This window comes from Mastigoproctus giganteus, chromosome 10 (genome assembly GCF_048544385.1).
Source record: "Mastigoproctus giganteus isolate SK-2022 chromosome 10, ASM4854438v1, whole genome shotgun sequence".
Taxonomy (NCBI): domain Eukaryota; kingdom Metazoa; phylum Arthropoda; class Arachnida; order Uropygi; family Thelyphonidae; genus Mastigoproctus; species Mastigoproctus giganteus.
This window is the reverse complement of record NC_143584.1, coordinates 225889527-225901724: the sequence shown is the minus strand read 5'-3', so window position 1 is coordinate 225901724 and position 12198 is coordinate 225889527. Positions and strand designations below refer to the sequence as shown.

The window sequence follows — 12198 nt, the reverse complement described above, 5'->3', positions numbered from 1 at the left end:
ACACATACAAGCACCGTGCAGCCACTATATTATAACTATACGTAAATCTAAACGAATGCCCATCTGTCCTATCATTATATTCGTCATTAAATTTTACTCACAGCTTGCACTGTAATTGGAAGCATTTGTACTCTTCCTAAATCAGTGAGTGTCAGTGGTCATAGCCTCAATTTTGGAGAAAAAAACAACAAAAGAAAGCAATAAGCATTGCGTATTTTGCGAAGTTTAGTATTACTATTAGTATTAATTGTGGCAAAAGATGCAAGAAAGCAAGCTTATACAGCATCAGCCAAAAAAAAGGGGGGGATTATATTTCCCCCCATCCATTCCCTGTCTAGTTCTTCCTCAAATTTATTTAAGCTATCCACTTCTACAACAACATATGGAAGTTTGTTCCAGCAATCAACTACCCACTGGCTAAAGGCAAACCTTTAGCCAGTGGGTAGTTGACCTTCCGTATATCTATTCTGCAACCATCCTTCCTCGATTTGAATTTGTTTCTCCTCAAATGCGTGGTCTGAGTAAGATGAATAATCCTATCAGCATTGCACCCATCAACTTGCTCAATCCATCCTAAGCCTTAAACACCTCAATCAGATCACCTCGCAGGTTCCTAGTCTCCAGTAATGAATGCAATTTGCAGAACTGAAGCTTTTCGTGGTAAGAGCTCCCTTTTGTCACCAATCTCATTGCTCTTTTCTTTACCCGTTCCAGTTTGTACCCGTTTTGGTAGAGTTCTGTTAAACATCCTGTTGTTGGATTTCACAGTTTTTTTATGAAAAATATTTTAATGTTTCCATTAAACGCAAAATACTGTATTTTAATTAGGATATTATGCATATTCTTATTTGTACAACGTTATTCATATTAGCCCAATTACTAAATTGAGTGAAAGCAAATTCTAAATGATAATAGTGATCTATATTTGCATACGAGGTTGAAACTTAATGTTGTCAGCATGTAAGAGTAATCTTGCACCCTTAGGGATTAATTAATTAACTAATAATTAAACAATAAAGGGCCCAGTGCGGAACCCTGGTGCACGCCAATTTGAAATGAAAATGTTCTCGATTAACATCCATTAAAAATGACCTGATAAAACCTGTTGTAGCCAATTTCCTTCGCGTCCTGTAGCCAAGTGAGTAAAGAACTAATCACACCATACAACTGTGTCTGTGTGAGTTTTAGAAGTGTGTGTTCTACTACGCAATGACTACCAGAATATAAAAATCAAATAGCTTAATTTTCATTCTAGTAATCAGAACGGAATTAGTAATTCAACCAACAAGGTTTATTCCAAGATAAGGGAAAGGCAAATATGCATCAGCTTTGGAGTTATTTTATCTGCAGCAGCATAAGTACTCTGCAATTCCCGAATTAGACCCTTATGTCGGGATGCAGATTTAATTTCAAGCTTGAAAACGTTGGCTCCATGCTAGAATACATTTAATGGCTACACTATGGAAACAAACTGTCATTGAAGAACTGGCATTGGTGGTCATATGGACTTTCATGATTCAAGCAAGAAAAATTGTGCAACATCAGCGAAAATTAGAAAGAAAAAAAAAAAAAAAAAGAAACGCTATCTGCTTCATTATTTTCCATCCCTTCCAATAATTTGGGTTAACCTTAAATTTATTTAAACTACCCACTTCTGCATCTCTAGATAGATGGAAGATTACCATCTATGCTGTTCCAAGGAAATGATTATACTATCGTTGATGCAAGAGGAAGGCCCTCGTGGGTAGTACAGTTTGTAGGATCACCCGGTATTCCCCACACCGGATGGGGTAGACGAGTTCCAGTCCCGTTGATGACGGGAGGAACTTTTATAGGTCTCTTTTTTCCAACGCGGCTAAGTTAGTCGGTCTCAGGTGAGTAGCACGGTTATTTCTTTCGAAAACTCGGGTTTTTTGTCCAGCAAACAGAAAATCGGCCTCAGAACATATACAATTTACACAGAGCAACATGGCCTTAATCATCGGTGCTCCTAAAACCCTACTACTACTACTACAACATGTAAGAGGAGCCAAAAATCCTTGCACCAGCTGTAATGGAATCCGAGGAAATCACTCTTAGAGAAATAAATTTTCCATACGAGTATTATATCCTGTATTAAATTAATGTAAAATGTATCAAAATATTGTACGTGTAGTTCAATTAAGGTACTGATACAGAAATAAAGCTTCAATTAAGCAGATGATTTCAGTTCACAGAACATCTTTCAGATTTGTAATTGAGGGGCCATCAACATTTATAAAATACATTACTGAACACCCACAACAAACCCATCATTCTGTAACCAGACATATCCGGCATATTCCCTAATCCTTCACAATACACAAAGTTTTGTGACATTGGTAATCTCCGAAGGGTCTGTAATTTCCTCTGATGCAAGCGTATATTCACGTACATACTTCTATAAACCAATAAATAAAATACAAAAACTCGTGCAAACTTTTAAACATGTAGGAAAGTAATCTCTTATTAAAATAAATATAAAAAATGATTCTTCTTTTTCACTTACAACGATTCAAGAAATAATCAGTCGGCAGAATCTTCTTGAAGGATCTCACTCAGCGCGCGCTCTAGTTATACACACAAACGAACATAACTTATTTCCTTCTTGGTGCTAATATAAGAAGCAGTTTTGTCGAGTGCCTTCTTGCAACCCCCTTCCTTGTGTCAAATACACAATGAACAAGTCAACTAGTTTTATTGGAGATAATTGGGTTACTGCAGCAAGGGAAAGAAAGACCATGATTGGAATATTTGGCGTATTCTAAAGATCTTCACTCTGTGCCATTTCTGCACCACCATTTCTGATGACTAATCAAACTCTTATCTTCGTTTTATCCCCTCACACAGACTGCTCATGCGTATTAGATTATTGACACGCAAACATGCAGAAGGTACTATTCCATGATACGTCGACAGTTTTTTTGGTTTGTGTTTGTATTTCGCATGAAAGAAGCGGAAGAAATTTCGAAAGATATAACGGCGCTGGTCAGCAACTCATAATAATATTTTATCTTTTATTTGTCAATAGTGTTCAAATGTCGTTTATTGTTATATAATAAAATTACCTGCGTTTGTAGTCAAAGTCAGACTGTTTGCTACAAAAATGCATCCATATGATATTGAGAAGCAAGTAGCCTCCATGTCGCACTTAAATAAACATCACTGCTCTATAAGGAGAAATTTATCGCTTTTATTTTTTGTAGTGGTTACGCGCATCACAATATGATGTTTCATGCGGCCATTTTAGGAATTATAATAAAAATTCCCATCATCAGGATGCCTGAATAAAGTTGTGGCTTTTCATCGTAAATTTTAAATAGTTTACAATCAAATGAACGCAAGCAGACTACGACTTGTTTCTGTCACTTGTAGCGTACAAAACATTACCTATAATTGCTAATATTTCTAAATTTAAAACTGCTTTATATTTATAAATTTGTATAATCGCATAATTCTGCACTTTTCTCGTTCATAGGAAGAAAGCAGTCATGGAACCATTGAGTCAAGCAATCTTACAACCCATCCAACCTGTGAATTTCTTGGTTGAGTGAAATTTCGCTGCGGAGTTCACAGGTTAGATGAGTTTAAAGAGCGTTTAAATTGTCCACGTTGCTGTGTCCTTAGTGGATTCGGTCTTAAATGAGGATGATAAGGTTTTTCTCCTGGAACCCGGGGTTTTTTTGTCCAGCGAACAGGCAAACCGACCACAAAATACATACAATTTAGGAACAAATATATAAGAAATATTTTTAATGTCCTTAGTGGAGTAATTCCGCACCCACGAGTGTGGACAACGTCGGGTCCCATTATGGTGCCCAGCGGCCTAAATGGCCAGAGGAACGACGGCACACGACACTACACATGTACAAAATCCACACACCTTTAAACCTCTGGCATTGAGAGTGTTCTGTTTCACACCCACAATATACACTACGCAGATATGGGGGAAACCCCCTGGTGTCGTTTGACACTAAACACACTCTACACGTCCTATGGAACCCAGCAATCCTACATCCACTGAAAATAGTGCAATACCAGTAGATACCAGCAATCCCTTAACATTGGGGCTCAGCTAATGATTTGGTTCCCAATCTGGCCAGCAAAATATTTATTTTTTTTTTTTGCTAGCCACAGCAATAATTTTTTTCTGGCTGCCGCAGGCAAATAAAAAAACAAAAGAAATAGGGATGGGAAAGGGAAAGAAAGTGAAAAGTAGAGGAAAACTAAATAGATACATTATGATCAATTATCAGGACCAATCTGGTTATCATGTCCATTAAGCAATCAGTCGTATGTAGTACTAAGTCCAAATTACGTTTAGTTTCTGTGTCCAATCCGGTTATCGGATCCATTAGGTAATCTGCAGTCGATGGTTATAGGAAGACCAAAAGGAGGTTAATTTGGGGTTTTAAGCTGGAAGTTCAGCTGATATTGCATAGTCCGAAAATGATCCAAGGAGGTTATCATTTGAAATTCAAGGTCGAAGTTATAGTCCTCAGAGAAATCATAAATATTCTATCCGATATCCTGGTAAAATCGTCAGACTTGCAGCTAGCAGTTATTCCAGTTTGTTGTCAAAATCAGAAATCACAATTAAGTTTAATTTCTCATTCCAGTCCGGTTATTAGATATTTGACTCCTCAGAAAACAAAGTAATGTCCTCAGACAAAACAATAAATCTGGTAAAGTCGTCAAACTTGTATCGCATAGCACTGAAATGTCAACAAAAATCAGTAATCCAATTAACAGATATTCAGATCTAATTTTTGGTTCACTGTAAGCAATATGAAGAAATCCAAATAGGAAAACAATAGAAAGTCAATGAGCTCTCTTTAAGGGTTAACTTGATGAATTTGTATTAAGGAAATATTCAAGGTAGTTATTAGATGACAAATCTAATTCACAACTTCGTCTCCCAAGATCCAGAAAAGATCGTTGTCTTTTCATCAAAATGTGGATTACACAAATTTTACTTTGTATGTCATCAGAGGTAATCAAGCTTTTCATTTTCGTGAAAATTTTGGAATCATCTAAACAATAGTGTAGTCCAGGATGTTTATAACGGGAATTGCTTAAAATACTGGAAGAAATAACATCAGAAGAAGAGGACATCAAAATACTCGAGTGTACCTGCACTCTTGCGCACACATGGGAACACGACTCAACATCGGTCTCCTCCACTTTCAATGCTGACTGCCTGCAACCAGAACTGAAACATGCCAACAGATCGAGATCCCAAACTTGTAATTGCGTGCCAATTCCGTCTGTTGTACTTGTGTGTAAATAATATTGCTTTATAATTGCTAATATTGCACATTAGAGTTTCTTTTTACATGATCGAAGTTCGATAAATTAGTTTATTTTTTTTAGAAAGGTCTTTGTTGCTTATTGGAGGCTTGAAGTGGTGAAACCCGTGTTTAGTCTCCAGAGCAAAGCTCTGGTAAACCCTCCCTATCTCTTCCATCATGCAGTATGATTTTGAGGTTATGATGGACATCATGGCAAGATCCAATCTTCTTTACATTTCGAGAGTACATCTCTGAAACGGCGTTCGAAGGCCGGCCGCTAGTTCTGCCAAATAGTGAGTGGAGGGAGTCCGATTAGTGTGTATGGGGGGGGGGAGGCATTTTCGAGACCACATTAATGTCAAGAAACTGCGTATATTCATATCACGTGTAGGCCATATCAAAAAAATTCATTAATTCGTACAGCATGGCCTCCCCACCTTTTCTTAGTACTTAATACATTATGAATTGTCCAACTAATAGAACGAACTTATCTGCGAAAAGATCTAAACCTTCCAAACACTTCCTCCTTCATTTCATAAATATACGTGGTCTGTTCTACAGAAATCTCGACAATCTACAGAAGTTCAGGTCTAAGGTCAACAAGTATTTTTTTTTTTCATCTTCTCAGCCTTCAATCCATGCCCGGCGCTAAGTACTGATGGGATCCTTCCACTTGTTCAGATTACGAACCTAAGGGGGCATAAATTCAAATGTTTGTGGGTTTCATAAAAAAAAAATAAATAAATAAAACTTTCCTCATAAACTGTTTAATGTATTTCCAGAAGATTCTATTTGAGTTATAAACAGAAGAAATTTTTGCGAGAGAGGTTAGTCGACTTTCGAAATTGAGCAGATGAAAAAATAAAATGAATAAACAACAGCGACAGCAAGCAAAATTTATTTATTTAGTGTGCCTCTCTTCGCAGACGCTGGCTGTCATCATAACACTCTGAGGTTTGCTGACCAAGATTTCCTTCTTTTCCTTCGACTTCTTTTTCCAATGATCTTGCCCGGGATTATCAACTGCAACATCTTATGTTTGCCATTCCTCATCAAATGTCCTAAATATTTTAGTTTCCTAAATATTTTAGTTTTAGTTTAATGGTGTTAACTATTTCTGTCTTTTTCTTCAGTCGTCTCATGATTTCGTCATTCTTTATCTTATCAGTCCATAACTGATAAGATATTCTCAACCTTGAATGGGTTGAGCACGCTGAATTCTGATGGGATCCTTCCACTTGTTCAAATTACGAACCGAAGGGGGTATAAATTCAAATTAAGAAAGGACAGATGTAGAATAGATGTGCGGAAATTTGCCTTTAGCCAGCGGGTGGTTAATTGCTAGAACAAACTTCCATCTGTCGTTGTGGAAGTTGATAAGTTAAATAAATTTAAGGAGGAACTGGACAGGCATTTGGAGGGAATGGTGTGATTTTTTTTTTTTTTTTTTGTCTAATGCTGCATAAGCTCATACACTTGCTTTTTTTGCATCACATGCTGCTACTACTACTACTATAACACTCTTAACATTTGTCCGTAACACCACATTTCCAAAGCATTTAACTTATTCTGGGTCATCTCTGTCAGTGTCCAGGCCTCAGCTCCATAAAGGAGGACAGAAAAGACAAATATTCTTGTTCTTAAAGGAAGCGTAAGATCACTGTGGCATAGAAGATTCCTCATTTTAAGGAAGGTTGCACGTGCTTGTTCAATTCTGAAGCTTACTTCAATAGAATGATCAGAGTTTTCGCTTAGCATGCATCCAAGTTAACGATAACTTTTAACCCTTTCATTGATTGTAATTTTTGTTTCCACTTCTTTCTTACTGATCACCATAAGTTTTGTTTTCTTCTATTGAGAAACACCTTGAATAAAAATGCAATAAAATTTTGTATGTATTGAACAGACGCCGAAATAAAAACTTCAATAAATTTTGCGTTTCATTCTTTTTTTTTTTCTTTCTTTTTGTCATTTAGGAGGATTATATGCTAGCAATAATAATAATCAAACGAAAATGCGAATTGATAAGCCAATAAGTTCAATGGATCAAGCAATTAAATCGATAATCAGCGATATGAATCCTTCGACAACCACCCCGTTATAGCAAAAAGCCATCGACAACAGTCTATCGACTGCAGATCTCTCTCTCTCTCTCTCTCTCTCTTTCACTTTCGTTCTCGCTCCTTGCCTTACCAGGCACCGTTTATTTCGATTCTTCGCTTCATTCACCGCAACCACAACAAATGACGTCATAGCCAGTTGGATGCCGCAGCACACACACGTCCACTTCAACGAAGCAAGAAAGCTTCGATTCTAACGCGATCTTCCATTTGCTGCTCTCTCGTGCACATCTAAGAGTAGCTACCATTGGCTACTTCATACCTCGTGGTCATGGCGAGCACGTGTATTGTCCATAGCAGACTATCTAGTCTTAATTTATACGGTTTTCTCTTCTTCGAGTACTTTTTCCTCTAGTCCTCCACATGTAAGTAAGCTTTTATAACCTAACTTATTTAACTGAAGAGAAAGGACCCCGGACTGTTTATTAACAAATATGAAGTCGCAAAACGCCCACTTGGCTTACGTTGCGTGAAATAGCGTAGCGCACAGTGTGGGTTGTTCATTTAATAATGGCGACTTGCAATATATCTTGGTGTATCCATATTGGACTCCCTCATTATTGCAAAAGACTTCAAAAAATCACGCTAAAATCAAATTAACAATCCTCCAGGTTCTTTGGTTTATAGTTTTGAGATAAATAATTTAAAAATAGGGTGGATTGACAATTTTCCTGGTCAGCCATATTTCACTGCGTCTTTGGATATACATAAGAGTGTGGAAATATGAAACAATTTCAGGGAGGGGATCAATTTACATGAAGCTCTAGATTATAATGATAGTAGTAACAAAAAACTAAAAAAAAAAAAAAAAAAAAAGATAATTGGAAAAATACGGTGAATTAAGAACGTAAAAGTTGAATTTGGCTCCGCCCTTTTCGTAATCACAACTTTCCATATATTTATATTATATAATATATGACGAAATATGCAATACAGGTCACTATACTGTGGTGCAATAGTGAGGCAACGCCCTCGTGGATAGCACAGTTTGTAGAATCACTGCCCTTCCCACATCGGGTAGAAAAGACCTGAGGTCGAATCATGTCGATAACGCGAGGAATTTTTATGGGCATTTTTCACAACGTGGCTGAGTTAGTTGATCGCAGGCAACAGTAGCATGGTTCTTTATCCTGGAAAATCGGGTTTTTTGTCCAGCAAACAGAAAATATACCACAGAACACACGCAATTTACAGACACTATACAATATGGCCTTAATCGCTGATGCTCGTAAATGCTACAACAACAACAACAATTAACAACTGAGGCGATCATGAATATGACGACAAAATCAGTGAATATTGAGACTACCTTATTTGCAATTCTAATGCTATCACTGGTATAATCCTCTCCCCCAATGGGTAGAAAAGACCTCAGCTGGAATCTAGTCAATAACGGGAGGAATTTTTATGGGCTATTTTTGACAAGGTGGGTTTGGTCTCAGGTGAGGGTCGCATGATTTTTCTCCCGGAACGGGCAGGATTTTAGTTAACCAAAACGGCCACGTTTTGCTGGACGAAAAACACGAACAAAATCGACCACAAAATTTACGCAATTTACACACACTCTCCTTATAGCCTTAGTTTGCTTTGTCGCTTAACACACACACAACATACCTAAAAGTAATAATGTCATTGCAGCTCGCAGAGCTAAAAAATGTTTCAAGCCCTTCGAGAAAAACGGTGTTAAATGTAAGGTGATTCGAAGAAAACCATCTAACTCCTAAGCCTAGAAGTAATCATCAATCGTATCTAAAAAGTTTTCGACAACTGACGAGTTGCAAACCCTTTCAGACAACCATTTTAAGGGCACAATCCGTCAGGAGGTTGTGGGCGTTCCATCATAAAAGGCAGCTTGGATGCCAAAATGCCACAGCTTGATTTCTTATTGGAACACAACAACAATAGATATGTGTTCGTCAACAAAGATTGGTTGATTAACTCTTATAAATTAATCACTTTGCACGCTCGTGGTGGTTAAATTTCGAACTATGTTTTACTGTTTAAAAAAATATCACTTATGTATACTGATTGCAATGCGAAAAAAATCGCTTTTCGATACTACCTATAGGTTCGAGTTTTTAATTTTTATAAGTGTGAAAGAACTTTATAACCAGCAGTGCATGTTGATGTAGTTGGATTTTAGGAGCGGCAGCGACTAAGGCCATTTTTCTCCATGTACATTGTCTGCAAATTGCGTGTTATTCTGAGGTCGATTTCTGGATGAAAAACCTGAGTTTCCGGAAGAAACAACTACATGCTACCCTCACCTGAGACCAGCTAACTCAGCCACTTTGTGAAAAAGGCGAATAAAAATTCCTCGCGTCATTGACGGGACTCGAACTCAGGACTTTTCCACTGGACTTGGAAAGGACGGCGAACTTACGAACTGCGCTACCCACAAGGGCCCAGTGTATGTAATGTACAAATACATGAATATTCAGTACGCTGAATGTTTTCTTTTTTTTTCTTATTTGGGCTTTCTTGGCACTTTGCCTCAGGTTTTCCTAGCAAGTGATAGCAGATCCTAGCACGCCTCCACGTGGCGGGGATGGGGATGGGATGTGGTGACCAGGTGTTGCCACTTCCCACCTGCTAAGATGCCAGGCGCCGGTCATATAATACTACAACGGAACACTACACAAAACTTACACACACAATACACTACATACACATGACCAGACATGGCGAAAGCCTCTTCACATGATGAACAAAAGCGGTTAATGGAGGCGGCTCCGTAGCCAGGTGGGCAGGAGCAGCAGTGCGTAGCACACGCTTCTTGATTAGACAGGGATTCGAGCCCGTGACCACCAAATACGGAGGATGCAGAAAGGTCAGGGAATGACCACGCATATCCCCGGAGCAATACGGCCTTAGTTGCTAATGCTCCTAAAACCAAAATAACAACAACAGCGGCTAATGGGGAAAACCCTGGGATCCACAACAGCAACACTTAAATCCCCTTTTTTTCGCTTTAAAAAAAATCTTTACCAGTAGAATGGTATGCTATAGGTGATCTCCTAATATGAGCCAACGTAAGGGGTCGAAGTGTGGCGTCATAGTGTACACAGAGTGGTCGGCACTGTCTGAAACTAGAAAATAAGTGGCAGCTGACTCTCAGCAATGTTACCCATGTGGGTAACATTTCCGAGAATTGATTGATCCAGTTTGAATCCCGTCAAAGACGCATGGAATTTTTATTGTCCTTTTTCACAATGTGCTTCAGTTAGTCGGACTCAGGCGAGGGTCACATGTTTTATCTTCCGAAAATTCGGGTGTTTCATTCAGCAAACAGCAAATCGACCACAGAAAACACAATTTACAGACATTTTATCCGGCGCAATATGGCCTAAGTTGCTGATGCGCCTAAAACCCTACCACAACTAACCAATCCTCAGCAGTGTTGTTGTTGTTGTGTTTCTTAAGGGCATCAGAAACTTAAGACTTATTACGTCTGTAAATTGCTTGCGTTCTATGGTCTGCTCGACAAAAAAAAAAAAAACTGCGTTCCCAGAATTTTTTTTGATCAGCAAACGTCTTATCCTTCAGAAAAGCCCGGATTTTCATGTCAAGGATTTGACGAGGTGTCTAAAGGGTATCTGGGGATGATGATTCATTTTAACTCAGCTCCTTCCCTCAATTTTTGCAAATCAGATGGTTGCAGACCTCTACCCCAAAGAGCGTTTCGCTTCATCCCACAGCAGTTATTCAATTGGATTGAAATCTGGTGACTGGGGGACGCCACTATAAAGAGCGTTCACTCATCCTACAACAGTTACTCAATTGGATTCAAATTTGGTGAATGTGGGAGGCTACCATAGTATGCCGAATTCATGCTCCTGGAAACAGATTTGTAAAATTTTTATGGATGTACATGGCTGCAGTGTACATTGACAGAAACATTTTCTAAATAACATGTAGCAACCGTATGTTTCTCTACATGGAAATTTAACAACTATTAAAACTATTTTAATAGTTTTTTTAAACTATTTTTTAAAACTATTACAGTCACTGTGCTACCCATGAGGTGACTCAGTGACTGACTGTTTTAAAACTTGATGCACTTGTTTTTAAAATTTGTTACACTTTAAAACTCCTTAGAAATTCGTAAATACAACAACACAAACGTGTGTATGTGTATATACATATACACATACACCACTCCCTAATCGCGGCGGTGATGTTTGTGCGTGTCAATGAAGATGAGAACTGCCATTGGGAGCATATACATACTCCTAGCAGATCAAAGTTAAGACACCAGGATAAATCGATCCAAAATCTGCCAACCCAGATTTACAGAGAAGGGCAACAAGATTGGTGAGGGGAATGAAGGGATCCTCTTACCAATAGAGGCTTAAGTTCTGCAAATTGCAGTGGCTGGAGAGTAGGCACCTGCACGGTGATCTGACTGAGGTATATAAGGCCTTGAATGGGTTGAGCACGCTGAATTCTGATGGGATCCTTCCACTTGTTCAGATTACGAACCTAAGGGGGCATAAATTCAAATTAAGAAAAGACAGATGTAGAATAGATGTGCGGAAATTTGCCTTTAGCCAGCGGGTGGTTAATTGCTGGAACAAACTTCCATCTGTCGTTGTGGAAGTTGATAGGTTGAATAAATTTAAGGAGGAAGTGGACAGGCATTTGGAGGGAATGGTGTGATTTTTTTTTTTTTTTTTTTTTGGCTGATGCTGCATAAACTCATACATTTGCTTTCTTGCATCACATGCCACTACTACTACTACTACAACCCACGCGAACCAGTATGGCAG

The 12198-nt window shown here is 38.3% G+C and overlaps 1 protein-coding gene across 2 annotated transcripts in view; it reads left to right on the top strand.

Annotated features, from left to right (window-relative positions):
* The first annotated feature begins 7702 nt into the window (after window positions 1-7702).
* LOC150079995 (uncharacterized) overlaps window positions 7703-12198 on the top strand; it is a 113199-nt gene continuing 108703 nt past the window's right edge. For both annotated transcript variants that reach the window (XM_090382343.1, XM_090382342.1), the window contains exon 1: window positions 7703-7794. The gene's annotated coding sequence lies outside the window, so the exon portion shown is untranslated. The remainder of the gene's footprint in view (window positions 7795-12198) is intronic.